The sequence below is a fragment of the Mandrillus leucophaeus genome, unplaced genomic scaffold (assembly GCF_000951045.1).
Source record: "Mandrillus leucophaeus isolate KB7577 unplaced genomic scaffold, Mleu.le_1.0 Scaffold135, whole genome shotgun sequence".
In the NCBI taxonomy this organism is placed as follows: domain Eukaryota; kingdom Metazoa; phylum Chordata; class Mammalia; order Primates; family Cercopithecidae; genus Mandrillus; species Mandrillus leucophaeus.
Window position 1 is genome coordinate 2,542,252 of NW_012101310.1, and position 17,370 is coordinate 2,559,621.

General features: G+C 45.8%; 2 long non-coding RNA genes across 2 annotated transcripts in view; one reads left to right on the plus strand and one right to left on the minus strand.

The window, feature by feature from the left end:
- LOC105534445 overlaps positions 1–17,370 on the plus strand; it is a 104,157-nt gene that overhangs the window by 71,348 nt on the left and 15,439 nt on the right. The window lies entirely within an intron of this gene.
- LOC105534444 overlaps positions 13,321–17,370 on the minus strand; it is a 9,111-nt gene continuing 5,061 nt past the window's right edge. Inside the window, exon 2 of the long non-coding RNA XR_001005274.1 lies at positions 13,321–14,364. This is a non-coding gene — a long non-coding RNA (uncharacterized LOC105534444). The remainder of the gene's footprint in view (positions 14,365–17,370) is intronic.

Consider the following 17,370-nt stretch of genomic DNA (forward strand, 5'->3'; position numbering starts at 1 on the left):
TTATTTCAATATCAATTACTGAAAGGACTATCTTTTTGGACTGAATTACTTTTGCATCTTTGTAAAAAATCAGTTTTCCAAATATGTGTAGATCTATTGTTGGACTGTTTATTCTGTCAAATTAATCTAATTTTCTTTCTTAATGCCAATATCATATGATCCTGTTTAATACAGCTTTATAATGAGTCATGAAATCAGGTAGTACTAGTTTTTGTATTTCCATGTGAATTTTAGAATGAACTTGTCAATTTCTTTAAAAAACCCTGCTGAGATTTTTATTGGAATTGTTTGAATCTATATATCAATTTGGAGAAAATTGCATCTTAAAAATATTAAATCTTCTGACACATGAATATCCTATATCTCTGCATTTATTTAGATTTTCTTTAACTTCTCTCAGCACTGTTTTATAGTTTTCAGTGTAAAGAACTTTTCTTTTTCGGAAGTCTTTAAACTGCAAATTCAATTTATTTAATACATAGAGAGCTATTCTGGTATCAATTATCAATAGTTACTATCGTCAATAGATAACCATCAATAGTTAGTTACTATTATTGACAGTTGCTATTGATAGTTACCTATTTCTTCCTGAATAAGCATTTATAGTTTGTGTTTTCCAGATAATTTGTCTATTTCATTTAATTTGTCTAATGTATTGGCATGAAATTATTCATAATATTCATTTAGTATCTTTTACTATTCGCAGAATCTTCAGTATGTCACCTTTCTCATTTTTAATATTGGTAATTTGTGTCTCCTTTTCTTTCTAATCAGTTTGGCTAGTGGTTTACAAATTTTACTTATCAAAGAACCAGCTTTGGGTTTCACTGATTTCTTCTATTTTTTTTTTAATTGACTATTTTATTGGTCTTTGCTCTGATCTGATTTCCATGCTTCTGTTTCATTTGGGTTTCTTTTGCACTAATTTTGCTGATTTTTTAAAATATGGAATTCTAGGTTGTTGCTTCAAGAAATTATTTTCTAAATAAGCATTTCAAACTATAAATTCCCTCTAAGTATTGCTTTAGCTGCATCCCACAACTTTTGATAAGCTATGTATCATTTTTATTTAATTCAAAATACTTTCCAATTCCTCTAATTTCTTATTTATTTCTTCTTTGACTCATGAATTCATAAAAGTGTGTTATTTAGTTTTCACTTAGATATAGAAGGGTTTATGCATTTATTATAAGTACCACAATATACTATTCTTATTTTTGTTTAAACATCTACTTATCTTTTAAAAGGATTTAAATAATAAGGAAAAATCTTATATATTTACCCAAGAAGTTACCCTTTGGCTATTCTTCATTACTTTGTGTTCATCTGTATCTCTATCTGTAATTTTACTTCTGCCAGAGGAAATTCCTTTATTTTTTTCTGTAGTGTGGGGCCGCTGGTGATGAATTGTTCTAGTTTCTGAATATCTGAGAAATCTTTATTTTGCCTTTGGTTTTGGAAAATATTTTTGCTGGGTAAAGAAATTTTGGTTGTCATTTTTTTCCCCAGTACTTTAAAGATAATTGCTACATTGTCTTCTTGTTGACATTGTTTTTGATGAGAAATACATTGCCATTCTTATCTGTGTTCCTCTGTAGCATGTCTTTCTCTCTTTCTCGGATGCTTTCAAGTTTCTCCCTTTATTTGTTTTGGACGATTTCATTATGATGTACCTTAGTATAGTTTGCTTCAAGTTCTTGTGGTTGATTTTCCTTCTCATTATGGGTCACATGTTCTTGCTTCTTTGCATGCCTGGTAATCTTTTTTTGGGTGCCAGACATTGTGAATTTACCTTGTTTGGTAATGCTAGGTATTTTTGTGTTTCTATAAACATCTTGGAGCTTTGTCCTGGGACACAGTTAAATTACTTGGAAATAGTTTAATCCTTTGGGTGGGGAGTTGTTTTTAGACTTGTTATGCAAGACTAGAGTAGCATTTAGTCTAGGGGTAATTATTCTGCACTACTAAGTACTGAGTACTTCACTTAATGCATGAATCACATGGGTTTTTATAGTGTTTTGTTGGACCAGGCATCCTTCCTACTCCTGCTGAACACCTTCCACTCTCCCCTCCAATCGTTTCCATGGTTCTTTTCCCAGCCTTGGATAGTTTCCTCACACACACATGCCAATCATTACTCTGCTGAATAGTCTTTTGGGATTCTCTGCAGATTTCTGTCTGTGCAGCTCTCTCCTCCTATCTGATACTTTGCCCTTCAGATCATAGCTGACTTTTTCTCTCTGGACTATCACTTCCTTCTTAACTCGAGGAGTCTTCCAGCCTCCATTTATGTTCCCCTTCCTCGTACCATGGTCTGGAAATTCTCTAATGCCGTAAGCTGGGGCAATGGTTGGGCTATCTCTTTTTTCCCCATCTTTCGTTTATCATTCTATTTCATTGCCTGATGTCCACATATTTTTTTTTTTTTTTTTGTGAGACAGAGTTTCACTCTTGTTGCCCAGGCTGGAGTGCAATGGCGTGATCTCGGCTCACTGCAACCTCCACCTCCTAGGTTCAAGTGATTCTCCTGCCTCAGCCTCCCGAGTAGCTGGAATAACAGGCATATGCCACCATACCCAGCTAATTTTGTATTTTTAGTAGAGATGGGGTTTGTCCATGTTGGTCAGGCTGGTCTTAAACTCCCAACCTCAGGTGATCTGCCTGCCTTGGCCTCCCAAAGTGCTGGGATTACATGCTTGAGCCACTGCGCCCGGCCTCCACACTCTTGTAAACTATCATTTTATATTTCTTGTTTGTTGATTTACTTTTTGTTATTTCAGGCAGGAGCATAAATCCAGACCTTGTTATTCCATCTTAGCCAGAAGTGGATCTTTAGGGTCTGATCATAATTCAGAAGTTCTGGAGTTGCCCTATATAAGAATCATTTGATGAAGCTTATTAAAATGCAGATGCTCCCACACAGAAATATGGTGTCTGGAGAGGGAGAAAATAATCTGCATTTCAGTGAGGTACTCTGACCACAATTTCAGAAGTGCTGACTTCAGACATCCTTCCATCTTTGACCTCCAACTGTAGTCTTCTTTATAGATTTCAAAGTGCTCTGGAGTCGGATTGAGTGGTTCCAGTTCCATCTCTACTTGTCACTACTGTAATCTCTCATCTATCATAAAAAGATAACCCAGAGAAGTTAAGAAATTTATCTCAGATTACAGTTGGTGACAAGTAAGGTTACGATAAAGAAGAAATTACGTTGGCACATGGTAAGCCCTCAGTAGAGGTTAGTTATTATCGTATGTATTATATCACTTGATAGTTATAAGAGCCCATTTTACAGATGAAATTGGAGTCTTGGAGGAAGGTATAGTGACAAGCTCATTTGGCCAGCAGGTTACAGAACTGAAACAGAAACCCGGGTCTGACTTCTAGTACAAAGCATTCTCTTTCCTCAGTTGATTCTGATATCAAGGTGGAGGGTTACCAGCAAGGGGAGAGGAACCACAGGTGTGTGTGTGTGTGTGTGTGTGTGTGTGTGTTTGCATTAATGAGGGGAAACTGCATTACACTTTGCAAGAGGGACAAGTCAGTTATTATCTTTTAACTTTGTGGAGATCTCCTCCAAACTATGGGGTTTTACATTATGCTAAGTCCTCACTACACTCCAAATTAAATCCCCTGTTGCTGGAGTCCCACTGATGCCTCTTGCATGCCTCTTATTCTGCCTTCAACATTTAGGAAATTGGAAGTATGTCTATGTATGGAGGGAGGGTAGGACTCTGGATTTATGATCTGGTTCCTTTGCCACGTCCCTCCGTTTGACCCCCAGTCCTATCTGCTCTAGTACGCCACATTCAGAAGCTCTTCAAGTGTAAAGCTATTTATAATACAGAGTAGGATCTATTTATAGATAAGGTAAGTTACAGTCACACAACCCTGAGCCACTCAACTTACCTGTTTGGTTCAGGTTTGAAGCATTTAACTTCCCATTCAAACAATCCACCTCTTTAATTACCCTTTCGTGCTTTTACCCTTTAATTCCATCTCTAGACCTTCTCTGAGTTGAGTTCTCTTTTTAAGCCTCTTTGGCTTATGGGGAAAATGGTTTTTTTTTTTTTTTTTCCCCTTTAATACAGGGTCTACCAAGCCCATTTCAAAAGTTATGCATAAAAAGCATGAAGACTTTCACCATGTAAGGTAGATCAAGAAGTTGGAATGAAGGACAGTACAAATACCAGCCTTATGCCTGGAATGTAGGACTACATTAATTAATAAGTTTTGAACTAATCAGGGCTCTTTCCAGTTTGAATCACTTGCAATATAGGATGTGGGAGGAGTGATTTATAGGTACGTGTTCCCTCGCTATGGCAGCTGGTCTATGTTCACCTGCATAATTGACCCCTGGGAATTGGCTTTTATGAACTCTAAGAAATAGCGATGACAAATGATTTTATCTCTGGAGCCAATTTCTTTCTTTCTTTTTTTTTTTTTTGAAACAGAGTTTTGCTCTTGTTGCCCGGGCTGGAGTACAATGATGCGATCTCAGCTCACGGCAACCTTCGCCTCCTGGGTTCAAGCGATTCTCCTGCCTCAGCTTTCCTGAGTAGCTGGGATTACAGACATGGGCCACCACACCTGGCTAAGTTTGTATTTTTAGTAGAGACGGAGTTTCTCCATGTTGGTCTGGCTGGTCTCGAACTCCTGACCTCAGGTGATCCACCTGCCTTGGCCTCCCAGTGCTGGGATTACAGGCATGAGCCATCCTGCCTGGCCTCTGGAGCCAATTTCAATGGCCTGGTGGTGGCTTCTGCAGTCATGGATGGAGACCATGCCGGTGCCCAGAAGTACAGTTATAAAATCCTATGTTGATGCCTTACATTGGCATTGGAGTGTGTGGAGGTGGCTCTGGTTCATGGACCAGGTGTTTGCCCTCCTTGTTACAGAGTTGGTTTCCCTGAGCTCCCCATGCTCCACCCTGTGTGTTTGCTGAAATGCAGTAAACAGGGCAAGAGGAAGGAGAAGTCTGGAATGAGCAAAGCTTCACCCAAGCCTTCCCAGCAGGAGAATCAAGAGCCACAACCCATGTTGTTCCATACTTATATGTTTCCAAAGCTTTGTATGACTGTTATTACCCAGCAGACATCTCACAGCCATCCTCTGGAGTCTGTAGTTCTGGCATCCATGTTCCCATTCCATAGAAGAGGTACACAGAGGCTGCCCAGGCACACAGCCTCATTCCCCTCTTGTGCTGACCAGGTGCTCTGGCTTATGGTAGAGGGGGTCCTTGTTTCACCACCAAACTTTTGCTTTCACTCAGAGAGACAGAATGGAATGGCAGAAAGAGCAGTAGGTTAGAAACCAGAAAGTGTGGGTTCCGGTCCAGGCCCTGTGGCCTCGGTGAGTCATTTTACACCCCAGAGTCATTGTACATCTCAGCTTTCTCACATGAAGCTTGCATAAGGGTGGTGCCTCGGCTCGGCGCTGTGGCTCACGCTTGTAATCCCAGCACTTTGGGAGGCCGAAGTGGGTGGATCACCTGAGGTCAGGAGTTCAAGACCAGCCTGACCAGCATGATGAAACCCCTCCTCTACCAAAATTACAAAAATTAGCTGGGCGTGGTGGCAGGTGCCTGTAATCCCAGCTACTCGAGAGGCTGAGGCAGGAGAATTGCTTGAATCTGGGAGGTGGAGGTTACGGTGAGCCGAGATCACGCCACTGCACTCCAGCCTGGGTGACAGAGCGAGACTCCGTCTCAAAAACAAAACAAAACAAAACAAAATAAAGAGTAGTGGCTCTTGATCTGGAGCCCTGATTAATTTGAAACTTATTCATCAAGAGCCTCCCAGTCTATGACACAGAATTGCTGCCAGCCATGAGAATTCCTTCTTAGCTATGCTGTGTGGTTGTCTGGGGTCCACATCTTTGGGCTGGAGGAAAGTTAAACCCACAGGTAGAACGATGTCATTATACTTGAAGATCTGAGGACGTTTAAAACACAGTGAACAAGCACAAGTGTATAATGGAGTAAAAGGTGACATTCATACACACTTTAATGATAAAAATAAGCTTTCAAGATATTCCTTGTTCGAGGCCGGCCTCTCCCAGCTCCATCCCTAGGTCTTGATTCTTCTCTCCTCTGTCGTTAACATGTGTTGGTTGACAAGTATCCCAGGCAAGGAGAGGGCAGGCCCCTCCCGCTGGAAGCAGGGGCAAAGCCTTCATCATGGGAGGGGAAGAGGGATCCTGAGCATGTGGTCTCCATCGCTCCATCTGCCTCCCAGCTCCACTCTGCCATCAATTCCTGTGTGAGCTGGGCCCTGGGGGTGGACATGGGAAATATAATTTTTTAGCACTTGCATTATACTGCGGCCCAAGCAGCATGACTCTGAGATTGCTGTGACAGAGGGGACCACTTGGGCACAGGTAGAACGATGCCATTATACTTGAAGATCTGAGGACATTTAAAACACAGTGAGCAAGCACAAGCGTATAATGGAGTAAAAGGTAAAAGGTAAGGTGCCTCCCTACTCTGCCACACTGCCATGCAGTCTGGCATTTTCTGGTGGATGTAATGGTGAAGAGTGAAGCCCTATTTTGCAGGAGGTGGAGGTGGGGTCTAGTAGGGGCTGCCAGGTTGAGAAAGGCTGAGCAGCTGGGAACAGGCAAAGCAGCAGCCAGCCCACAGACCTCACTGAGTTAGTACTGGCTGTGTTTGTGAGCCCACATGAGATGCCATTTGGAGATTCCCAGAGAAGGGAAGGGGTGGGGTTTGTGAAAGGGGACAAAGTCCTGAGTAGCTGAGGGTTGGGGAGAGTGACAAGGGCCAATAGGCGTTTAAGTGATTGCCTCTTTTGCTACCTCTGTTCACACAGGCCTTTGAGATCTAGATCTCTGGTTTCGTTGGTTCTTCCCAGATCCCCAGGGTTTATGGAAATTGCAATGGATAGTTTTAAATGTTTCAAAAACTCTAATGGAAATCATAATACATCAGTTTGATGCTTTTTGTATACCCAGGTATGGGGTTATGGATATGTTTGATTAATAAATCATGGGGAAATGAATTAATTATTCCTTAATGATTACAGTTGGCAGACAACTTATGTCAAGACAAGGGAGACAGGAGATAAAACTATAAAGGAGGGTTTTGATATTGACTAGATTTGGAAATGACACAGCACCAGAGCCACCCCAGTCTAGAGCTGCCCTAGGCTGGTGGGACCAATGGCACAGCGAGAGCCATGGAGGGAAAAGCAGATGTCACAGCCATTTGTCCCCATGTGTGACTCAGGAAGTCTTTAGGCCAGTGACAAGAGGTGTTATTTGAGAGAGCCCACATTACGAGAATCCGTCTCTCTCTCCTGAGCCACTATGACCAGGCAGAAATTTGAAAACAAGGAGAAAACGTAGCCTCAAGGGGAGCGGGATGCTTGCTTAAAGAAATACAGTTGTTCTGCCCAGCAGTCCTCAAACCGTAGCTGGCATCAGAATCACTGGGAAGCCTTTTTTTTTTTTTTTTTTTTTTGAGAAGGTGTCTCATTCTGTCGCCAGGCTGGAGTGCAGTGGTGCGATCTCGGCTCACTGCAACCTCTGTCTCCCGGGTTCAAGCGATTCTCCTGCCTCAGCCTCCCGAGTAACTGGGATTACAGGCATGCACCACCACTCCCAGCTAATTTTTTGTATTTTTAGTAGAGGTGGGGTTTAACCATGTTAGCCAGGGTGGTCTCAATCTCCTGACCTCGTGATCCACCCATGTCAGCCTCCCAAAGTGCTGGGATTACCGGCATGAACCACCACGCCTGGCCGGGAAGACTTTTTAAAATGCAGACACAGGGACCCATCCCAGAGTTTGTGATTAAGTAGGTCTGAGGTGAGACTGAAAGTGTGTATGTCTCACAAGGTCCCAGGGGCTGCTGCCGTGGCTGGTCCACTGGAAACACACCTTTTCCCATTTACTCCCATCTCACTTTCTCTCTTCCATGGCTTTGCCACCACTGTTCTCCATCCCAGCCTTCTTTCAATCCTCCCTTCATCAATGTCATTCCCTCAATACCTTTCACACTTCCCCCACCCGACCCAGACCCCTCTCCTTCCTCTTCCCTCCTTTTTTGTACACCAGGCCCAGCGAGCTCCCCCATCCCACGTGACTTTTTCCCCAAACAAAGGGAAACTCGATTTTCTTGAAAATTGAAATGTGAAAGAGATGGGAGGAGAAATGAGTTCACCCCCCCCCCCTCCAGCTGGTGAGGACACCCGTTGCAGGTAACTTAAGACGGTATGAGCTGGACAGGACTTGAGATTCTTCACAGCTGATAGAGCTGCTTGGGGCTAGTGCAGTCTGGGAGGACTCCAAGTGACAAGGTTTGTTTTCCTGTGCCCAAAGAGAAGATGGACAAGAGGGGTTTACCCAGAGGGCAGCCCTCAGGCAGGCACAAGTTCAGCATCAAAAACCCTGTAAGGTGAAGTTCTAAGACTTGAGCGGGCATCAGAATCCCCTGGAGGGCTTGTTGAATACCCATGGCTGACCCCCACCCCCAGAGCTGCTCCTTTAGTAGGTCCAGGATAAAGTTAGGATGACCTGCCAGCCTGGTTTGCCCAGGACTGATCAGGGTTCTCAGGATGTGGAATTTTCAGTACTGACACCAAGAAAGCCCTGGGAAGACTGGGATGAGTTGGTTACCCTACGGAGTGCTAAAGTCTTTGCATTTCTAACAAGCTCCTAAGGGAGGCTGAGGCTGCTGGTCCAGGGACAGCACTTTGAGAATCACTGCTCTGTTGTTTGCAGGGAGCTACAGAGGCCTAGCATTAGGTTGTAGCCTTGGACTCTTCTTTAGAGTGAGAGGTTCTGGGCAGGGGTCAGAGTTCAGATTCTGAATAGCTGTAGCTAGGGAGGTAGATGTGAACTTGGGAAAGGAGGGCCACAGAGTCCCAGATTGATGCAGGGTGGAGGGGATTAGTCAGAAAGATGGAGTCAGGGGTGAGAGGACATCCAACCTGACGCTGTGCATGTTGGGTATATGCCCAACACACAAAAAAAGCTTTGGTGGAGGGTCTCTGTCCTTTTCACCGTGGGATAAGCCTGTGGCTTTGGCCGAAAGTGAAGTAGGTGAAATTGGTAGGAGTTGTTCTCGAGGGCTGGGGCTGGTACAGGAGCAGCCAGTTTGAAGAAAGAGAAACAAGAACGGAAAGGAAAGAAAGAGATAATAGTAAACTGGGTGCCTAAACTTGGAAAGCAGAGCTGGGCCAAATTTGGCATTTAAGGTGTTAACTTATCAAATAGTGTGTAGAAATGGCATGCAAATAATGGCTTGGGGGATTTGGGTACACACAGACCAGTGCAGTAAGGGGTATGGCAGAGATGTCTGATGGCAGGGTGGCCCCGGTGGGAATCTGTACCTTACTTCTCTTCCTTTTCTAAAAGTTACCATCGTCAAATGCTAAGGAACCTTCCACGTTCCGGTTGAGTCAGTCTTTGGGACCCAGGCTGGAATGAGGTCTGAGGTGACCATTTGTTGAATAAAGGAATGCATGGAAGCCTGCGACCATGTGGCTGCTGTAAAATCAGAGGCACCTGCTCCTGGCCATTCCCTTTGTTTAGTCCTTGGATCTGTGCATAGCGCTGGCTCACACAGCAAAGCTTTGGGCATTCCCAGGTTCATATTCAGCTTCTGGTTTCTGAGCCTTTCTTCCCAATACCCCTGATAAGGGGTGGGTTTTTTCGTCATCCTTGCTTTCCTGGCTGGCACCTATTCCCCTTGTGTGCCTGCCCTACCAAGTAACTTCTGGGAGTCTTGGAAGAACTGATTCAGCTCTTAAGCAAGTTCAGTCAGCTATTAGTTGGCGCCTATTGTTTTATTTCTGCCAGATTATTCCTGTGTCTACCAGGAACAAACACAAGTGTATGTTGGATGCCTTCAAGTGCTGAGATGATATCCCAGTATCGTATAGAGTATATTTCCCCCACCCCAGTTCAGTCTATTCCTTCTTGCAGCCCTTTTTCCCTGAGAACAAACATAGCTGGAAGGTAAAGGAAGCTGAACATACCTGTGCCAGGTTTCTGCTACTAGGCCAGACTCCCTGTACCCTTAGGGTTTGTTTTTACCCAGGAGGTTCTTCGATCCTTTATGCAAATACATTTCTGAGCCTGCCTCAACGGTGATGGTCAGCTTGTGATCCAGCCAGGATAAGCTCCCCTTCCTCCACCGTACTGTAATTTCACTGAGAGATGAGTAATTTCAGTCTGAGGGGCTTCGAGGCTACTGACTGGGGGGTGGGCTGCCCTTCCACCTATTGTGACCACCTTCCCCTGGTTTCGTGGGTCCTGTGGTCCTGCAATAAGCCATGGCGATGAGGTTGTGAGAAATGCGGACTTGATCATTATGGCAGACCTTACTTTAGATAGCTTTGAAAATAACAGGTTTATAGCCCTAGAATCAGGAGGAGATGGCCTAAGATGTATTATTACCTAAGATTATTATTACCTCCTAATACGAGAGGGCTACCTATAGTCACTCAGCCTGTAAGTGGCAGGATGGACAGAGTTCAGGTCACTGAAAAGGCCCAATTGCCTCCAGAGGGAATGAACAGGAGGAGGGGCCATGAGGTGGGCCTGGGGAACAGTAGGAGGCTCCCCATGCCCAGCCCCTTTGGTGGAGAGCTTTCTGGGAGAACGAGTCCAGATCAGACATAGTCCGGCTCAATGTGGCCCTGCCTGGTGGCATTGTGTGCCCACCTATTTCCTCCTCCCTCCCTGCTCTGCTTGAGGGGCACCCATGGGCTCAGTGCTGTGGCATCTCAAGTGACACAGAGCAGCGTGGAGGTCTGCTCATTCGGCACAGTCGGGGTGAGGCCCGAGGAGGGAAGGTGCACGGCTCACCTGCAGTATGAGTGTGCCTCAGTTCCACAGCTGCTGAGCTGCTCGCTTGCTTGTTCTGCCTGAGGCTCAGCAGTGCTTGGGAGAAGCGGGTCAGCCATTTATGGAGAGGAAAGAGGCCTTGACTGGCAGCCTGGAGACCTGGGCTGCAGACCTGGATCTGTCACTTTTCAGTTGCTTGAACTTGGTGAAGCTGCTTTACCTGTGGTTTCAGTTTCCCTACCCCTGAAATGATGGGGTTGCTTGAGAGCCTCTCTCTTCAAAGTGTCTCGGGAACCAGTAGCAGCAGCACGGCCTGGGAGCTTGTTAGAAATGTGGAGTCTCAGGCCCCTCCCCAGACCTACTGAATCTGAATCTGTAATTTTTTTTTTTTTTTTTTTTTTGTGAGACAGGATCTCACTCTGTCACCTGGGTGGAGTGCAGTGGCGCAATCATGGCTCACCGCAGCCTCAACTACCCCAGGCTCCAGTGATCCTTCTGCCTCAGCCTCCCAAGTAGCTGGGATTACAGGCATGTGCCACCATGAGTTTCATCATGTTGCCCATGCTGGTTTCAAACTCCTGGACTCAAGTGATCCACCCACATTGGCCTCCCAAAGTGCTGGGATGACAAGCTTGAGCCACAGTGAATGTGCATTTATCAAGATCCTCAAGTGATTTGCATACAGTTGGAGGAGCATGGCTCTGTGGTTTTTAAGATGTAATCCCAGCACTTTGGGAGGCCGAGGTGGGCGGATCACGAGGTCAGGAGTTCGAGACCAGTCTGGTCAACATGGTGAAACCCTGTCTCTACTAAAAATACAAAAATAAGCCGGGCGTGGTGGCGGGCGCCTGTAATCCCAGCTACTCAGGAAACTGAGGCAGGAGAATCATTTGAAACCAGAAGGCGGAGGTTGCAGTGAGCCAGGATTGTGCCACTGGCCTCCAGCCTGGGTGAAAGAATGAAACTCCTTCTCAAAAACACAAAAACAAAAAAAGATGGTTTCAGGGCTCGTGTCCTCTAATTCTATACTGTAAGGAGTCTCTGAGTGGTGTCCTCATAGATGCTTAGGTACGGAGCAAGCCTTGCCCTGGAGGGATTGCCCTGCAGTTTCCACATGCACTGTCTATGTGACCCTGTCAGTTTCACTTCTTAAATGTGGTTGCTGGGTGGTCAACGATAAATTCCAGGAAATCCTCCTCTGTGGGCCTCCCTTTTCTTCCTGCAGGCTAATCTAATGACTAGTAAGTAATCTGTGGGGACTGCGTTTAATTCACCTCTTGCTCCCATGATCACAGATTTATTCTATTGTCATCCTGCCAAACAGCATGGCCTCTAATTGGGTCGAATAAAGGCTTTATATGGAGAACCATCATATATGCATTTAACTTGCAGACTGACAGCCCAAGTGTGGAGAGAGGATGACGTAAACAGTGCGGGAAATTCCCTAGAGTGAGTGTGACGTGTAAGGTCGGAATCTGCTGCTCAGCCACTCTCAGCTCCTTCAGTCTCTCTTAGATGTAAACATGCACTGTGGCCTAAGTGTGATCCTGGTTTTTTAAGATTTGCGTATTTTAAACAATGTGGCTTCTACTAAGTGAAAGCCAATGATTGCACTTGGTACCCAAAGAAAGCAGAAAACGGTTCCACTTCTAGAATTAAAACAAAACAAAACAACTATGCTGGTCTCATTAAGAGAAGTCATGTGGCCTCCAACAGAATGTCTTCCCAAGGAATTTTTCAGAGTGATTTTGATTATATGTGACTTTTCCTTCCCTGTGAACTTCAGAACCCCAAGTAAGAGGCTCTGGCACCTCACGGTGTACAGTCAGCTCAGACACAGCAAGAAACTTCGAACTGGGAAGATGGAGAGGATTACAAGTGAAGGTGGTTGGGGGAGATTCTGAGTAGGAAGGAAATCTTTCTTCTTAATTCCAAATGTTCTTTTGTGATAGCTCTTTGGGTTTCTGAGTCCAGCCCAATTCAGAGATACTAGGCTGGTGGCAGAGCACAGAGATGCCAGAAGATTTCATGGTGTCAGGATAACCTGTGCTCTGTCTTTTTTTTTTTTGAGGCAGAGTCTCACTCTGTCACCAGGCTGGAGTGCAGTGGCACGATCTCGGCTCACTGCAACCTCGGCCTCCCGGGTTCAAGCGATTCTCCTGCCTCAGCCTCCCAAGTAGCTGGGACTACAGGCGTGCACCACCACGCCCAGCTAATTTTTGTATTTTTAGTAGAGACGGGGTTTCATCATGTCGGTCAGGACCATCTCCATCTCTTGACCTCGTGATCCACCCACCTCGGCCTCCCAAAGTGCTGGGATTACAAGCGTGAGCCACCGCGCCCAGCCTTGCTCTGTCTTCATCACACTGTGTTCTACGTGTTCCTTCCCTGGAGGCACTGTACTGAGTGCAGGATTACAAGACTTGCACCAAGGCAGTAAACAAATGGGAAGAGGATATCCTAAAACTAGGAGAACAGTTATGAGATCACGAAGAGTCGCAAATATGTCCTGCTACATGAAAACAAAGGCCAAATCTCCTTCTTTATTTAGGTAACCACCTCGTACCATGAAAGATCGGAGGCAGCTTATAAGAGACACATACACTTTAAGGGCGAAATATAAATAAAAAGTACAAAATTAGACCAGGGGAAATATAAATTAGTGGGGCAGGTCGGGCTCTGGTGGGTCACGAAGCAGAGCACGTCTATGTGGTTAGCCTATGAGGCCTGACTCTCAGAGTTGCTGTCCTTGGGCTGGACTCGACCAGCTGTAACTTAAGATAAGAACAGTCCTGCCCTTCAGGTCTCAAATGAAAGACACAAGGACAGCATAGCAGAGGCCTAGCTGGCTTGTCAGAAAAACACACAAGGAGTTTCAGTTGGCTAAAAGCTCAATATGAGCCATTGCATGGCCAGGCTGTGCAAACAAGTGGAGCTGCACTAATAGTGCAAAGTGTGGCCCCACTGAGGAGGAGAGAATCCTCCCGCCCACAGCACTGACTGCACGTTCACGTTTGCAATCAACACATTGGAATATGTCAGCATGTGCCAACTGGTCAGTATCAAAGGGTAGATACAGTGGAACCCTCCAGGAGCTCACACAGTCTGTCCAAAGAGCCAATGAGGAGAAATAGCAACAATCCTGCTTGACATGTGCTCGCAGGAGATCCCATTTGGACTTTGGTGCTTGGGCTTGGTTCTCATTGTTTTTCTAAAGGGAAGAAAGTTCTTCTTCACAAGAACTGCAAAGGATGAGACTTCTCTTTTGGTGTCTAAGCCCCCGGCAGGGCTCCTGCCATAAAAACTTGATAGCTACTCAGGCCCTTCATAAAGAGCTGGGACAGCAGCAGCCATGTCAGATCTGGTGCAGAGATGCTGGGCTTGTGATGGAGCCTGGAACCTGCCAGAAGCCTGGCATCACGGCCGTTCTCGGGCATCCTGGTAAATACTTTGAAAGCCTCAGCATTGCAGCCTCTCGTTCCTCCTGGATGCTGTTAAAGGGTGTGCTGTAAAGGGAGGGCATCTCCTTGAATTGATTCTCCTCCATCAGATGGGACCTGTGTTGAACAAAGGAAGATAAAATGGATCAGCCCCCAACCCAAATCCATCAATTTCAAGCCTGTGTGTGTGTGTGAAACCAGCATAGTCTTTGGAGTTGCCAGACGTAGGTTTGAATCCTAGAGAGGCCTCTCCATGGCACTGGTACCTTGGGCTAGCCCTGAAACCACACGAGACTCAGCTTCCTTTGCCTGCAAAATGGAAATTTGAATCCCTCACTCATAGAGTTGTAAGCAATGAATGAGATCATGAAAATAAGTGATTGGCTTAATACATATCAAGATTCTCATCAAATCTTAGTTTCCTCTCCTTGCCCTTCCTTGCAGGCAAAGTTGATGTCTACCTCTCTCTGTTCTCTGGATTCTGCCTCAACCTCCGCCTTGGATGTGATCACAGGTTCATCTTCATCTATCACTTCAGCATCCTCTTTTCCTCTCTGCTGTCTTCCTCTCCTCCACTTACTGTCTTGCTCAATGTTCTATATCCTTTCCCTAAAAATTCCCACCTTAGCACGGTTATGCCAGGAGGTGACTGCTCTACCCTCTTAATCTCTTCACCAAATACTTTGAAGATGAATCTGCACTCACTCCTCACCCATCTTCAACCACCCGATAAGTAGCATCATCTGATTTCTATCCCCACCATTTACTGAGAAAGGCACATTGCCAGGTCTGCCTAGCTGCCTTTCCTTAGGCTTCAGCCTTTTTTTTGGTGGCTTTGAAGCGTTTGATGGTCAGTTCCCCTCACTCTTGATAATATGTCCTTCTTTGTCTTTTTTGCCACTGTCATAACGTCTCTTCCTTATTGTTACTGGGAACTTCCATTTGGGCTCTTCCATCTGCCTTCCTTTTCCTGTTCCCTACATGCAGGCATGGCTCAAGGTTCTGACCAGGCTCCTATAGGAAACATACATGGCTAGGCCGGGGCTATGTCAAATGTTTTCTGTAAAGAGCCAGGTAGTGAATATCATAGGATCTGCAGGCCACATGGTCTGTGTTACCTGCCACTCTAGTATGAAACAGTCATAGATAATATGCGAGTGAATGAGTCAGGCTGTGTTCCAATAAAACACTATCTACAAGAAGAGGAGGTGGGTCAGACTTGGCCCATAGCTTGTAGTTGCCTACCCCTGGTCTTATGGAAAGAGCATAAACCTGGTTTTACAATCAGATATAGCTGGTTTTACAGTCTGGCTCGATCACTGCCTAGTTCCATTATGTCGGGCAAGTTACTTAACCTCCATACACCTTATTATCCTTACCTGTAAGAGAGGGGAATAATAATAATGATGATGATGATGATACTTTCCTCATGGCCTTGTTGACAGGGTGAAATGGGATAATGTGCAACCCTAGGGCCTGGTTCAGTGAATCTTAGTGTTCTTTTCTCCTTTCTTCCTCTCTCCCTCCCTTCCTTCCCCTGCTCCCTCCCTTCCCTCTCTCCCTCCCTTTCCTCTCTCCCTCCCTCCCTTCCCTCTCTCCCTCCCTCCCTCCCTCCCTCCCTTCCTTCCTTCCTTCCTTCCTAACTCTCCCAATCCCTTTTCTCTCTACCTCCTCACCCTCTGTAATCTCATCCACATGTTTCTAACCCCTAACCTCTTCCTCCACCTCTGATCTTTCTTCTGAGTTTAAAATCTGCACATTCAATGCCAGTTAGGTAGTTCTGCTCATACACCATTTGCATATCAAACTGCATGTTCAAAAGAATATGAATCATCGTAAACAAACTCATGCCTTCTTCTGACCCCCCCTCATTCCAGGCCCCGGGGGCACTTTCTGAAGTCTTTGACAATGCCACCCCTGACCCACTGTGGAACAGGACAGGCTGTTCTCCACTCATGCAGTCTCTGCTCTTCTCCGCTCCCCTCCATGGCCATCATTTCAGCTTGGGCCGTTTTATTACCTGCCATCTGAGCTTGCTGAATGACCTCGATGTCTTTCAGCTGCTTCTCTCTCATCCATTCTGCACATGATGCTGAGTCACTCTTCTACAGGCAAAGTTTGATCATGCTGCTCTCTGGTATGTAACGCCATTGAAGGCTCCACCCTCCTCGCCTAGTGTCAGAATCCTCATCTGGTGATCAAAGTCCTGCACAGCCAGCGCTGAAGACCCCGACCCCCAGTCAAATGTGCCTGCTCAGCTTTTCCTGGACACCCTAATTGTTTCATTTCTGCAGTCCTTCCTTTTGCCTGGACTGCCCCTCTCCCCACCACCCACCACTGCTTGTCCCTGTGCCATCTCTGCTTGTCACGTTCTTACCTGTTCCTCAGGAGCCTGGCCAGAACCACACACAGCACGCTTCCCCCAGCCAGGAGGTTTCTGTGCCTCCTCTCAGCGTTCAGAGCCCTGGCAAGACTGTGCTTATCTCCCACAATGCATTTTCCCATGGAAACTTTGTGAAGTTTCATGCACATGCTTTATCTCTTGCCTTAGATTAAAAATCCCTGGAGAGATCAGAGAAACGTTTGCTCCTCCACACAGCCCTGGCACCGTGTCTACGTGGGGCATGACTCGTTGAGCAGGAGAGGAGGGCTTTTTACCAGGCTCACCTTTGAGCTGACTTGGCAGCTCCACTGGCCTCCTCTGTGGGCAGAGGGGAGAGGCTGCCTGTTGGAAAAAGCCTAAGTGGAGGAACAAGTTTCAATTTCCAAGGCTCAAGGCTGTGAGCCTTCCATGCCTTTTGGTTTTGGTTGGGGTGGGAGCAGGTGTGTTTGTTTCTGTGTGTGTTTCTGGGTGTGTGTGTGGGAGGTGTGAGTGTGTGGGGAACGTGTTTGTGTGTGCATGAACACATGTGCAGTAGAAGAGGGACGTGTGTGTATGTGTGTGTGTATGTGTGTGGGGTGTTGGTGCGTGTGTATTCTTCGGGTGTGTCGTCTTGGACACCCTATTAAAAAAGGACAAGAGTCTTCATCTGACTTAGCCTGGGGACTTCCCTTTATCTGCAGGAAATGACCAAGAAGTGGAAAATGGAGAAAGAAAAAATCTGAAAATACAGCAACCAAGTG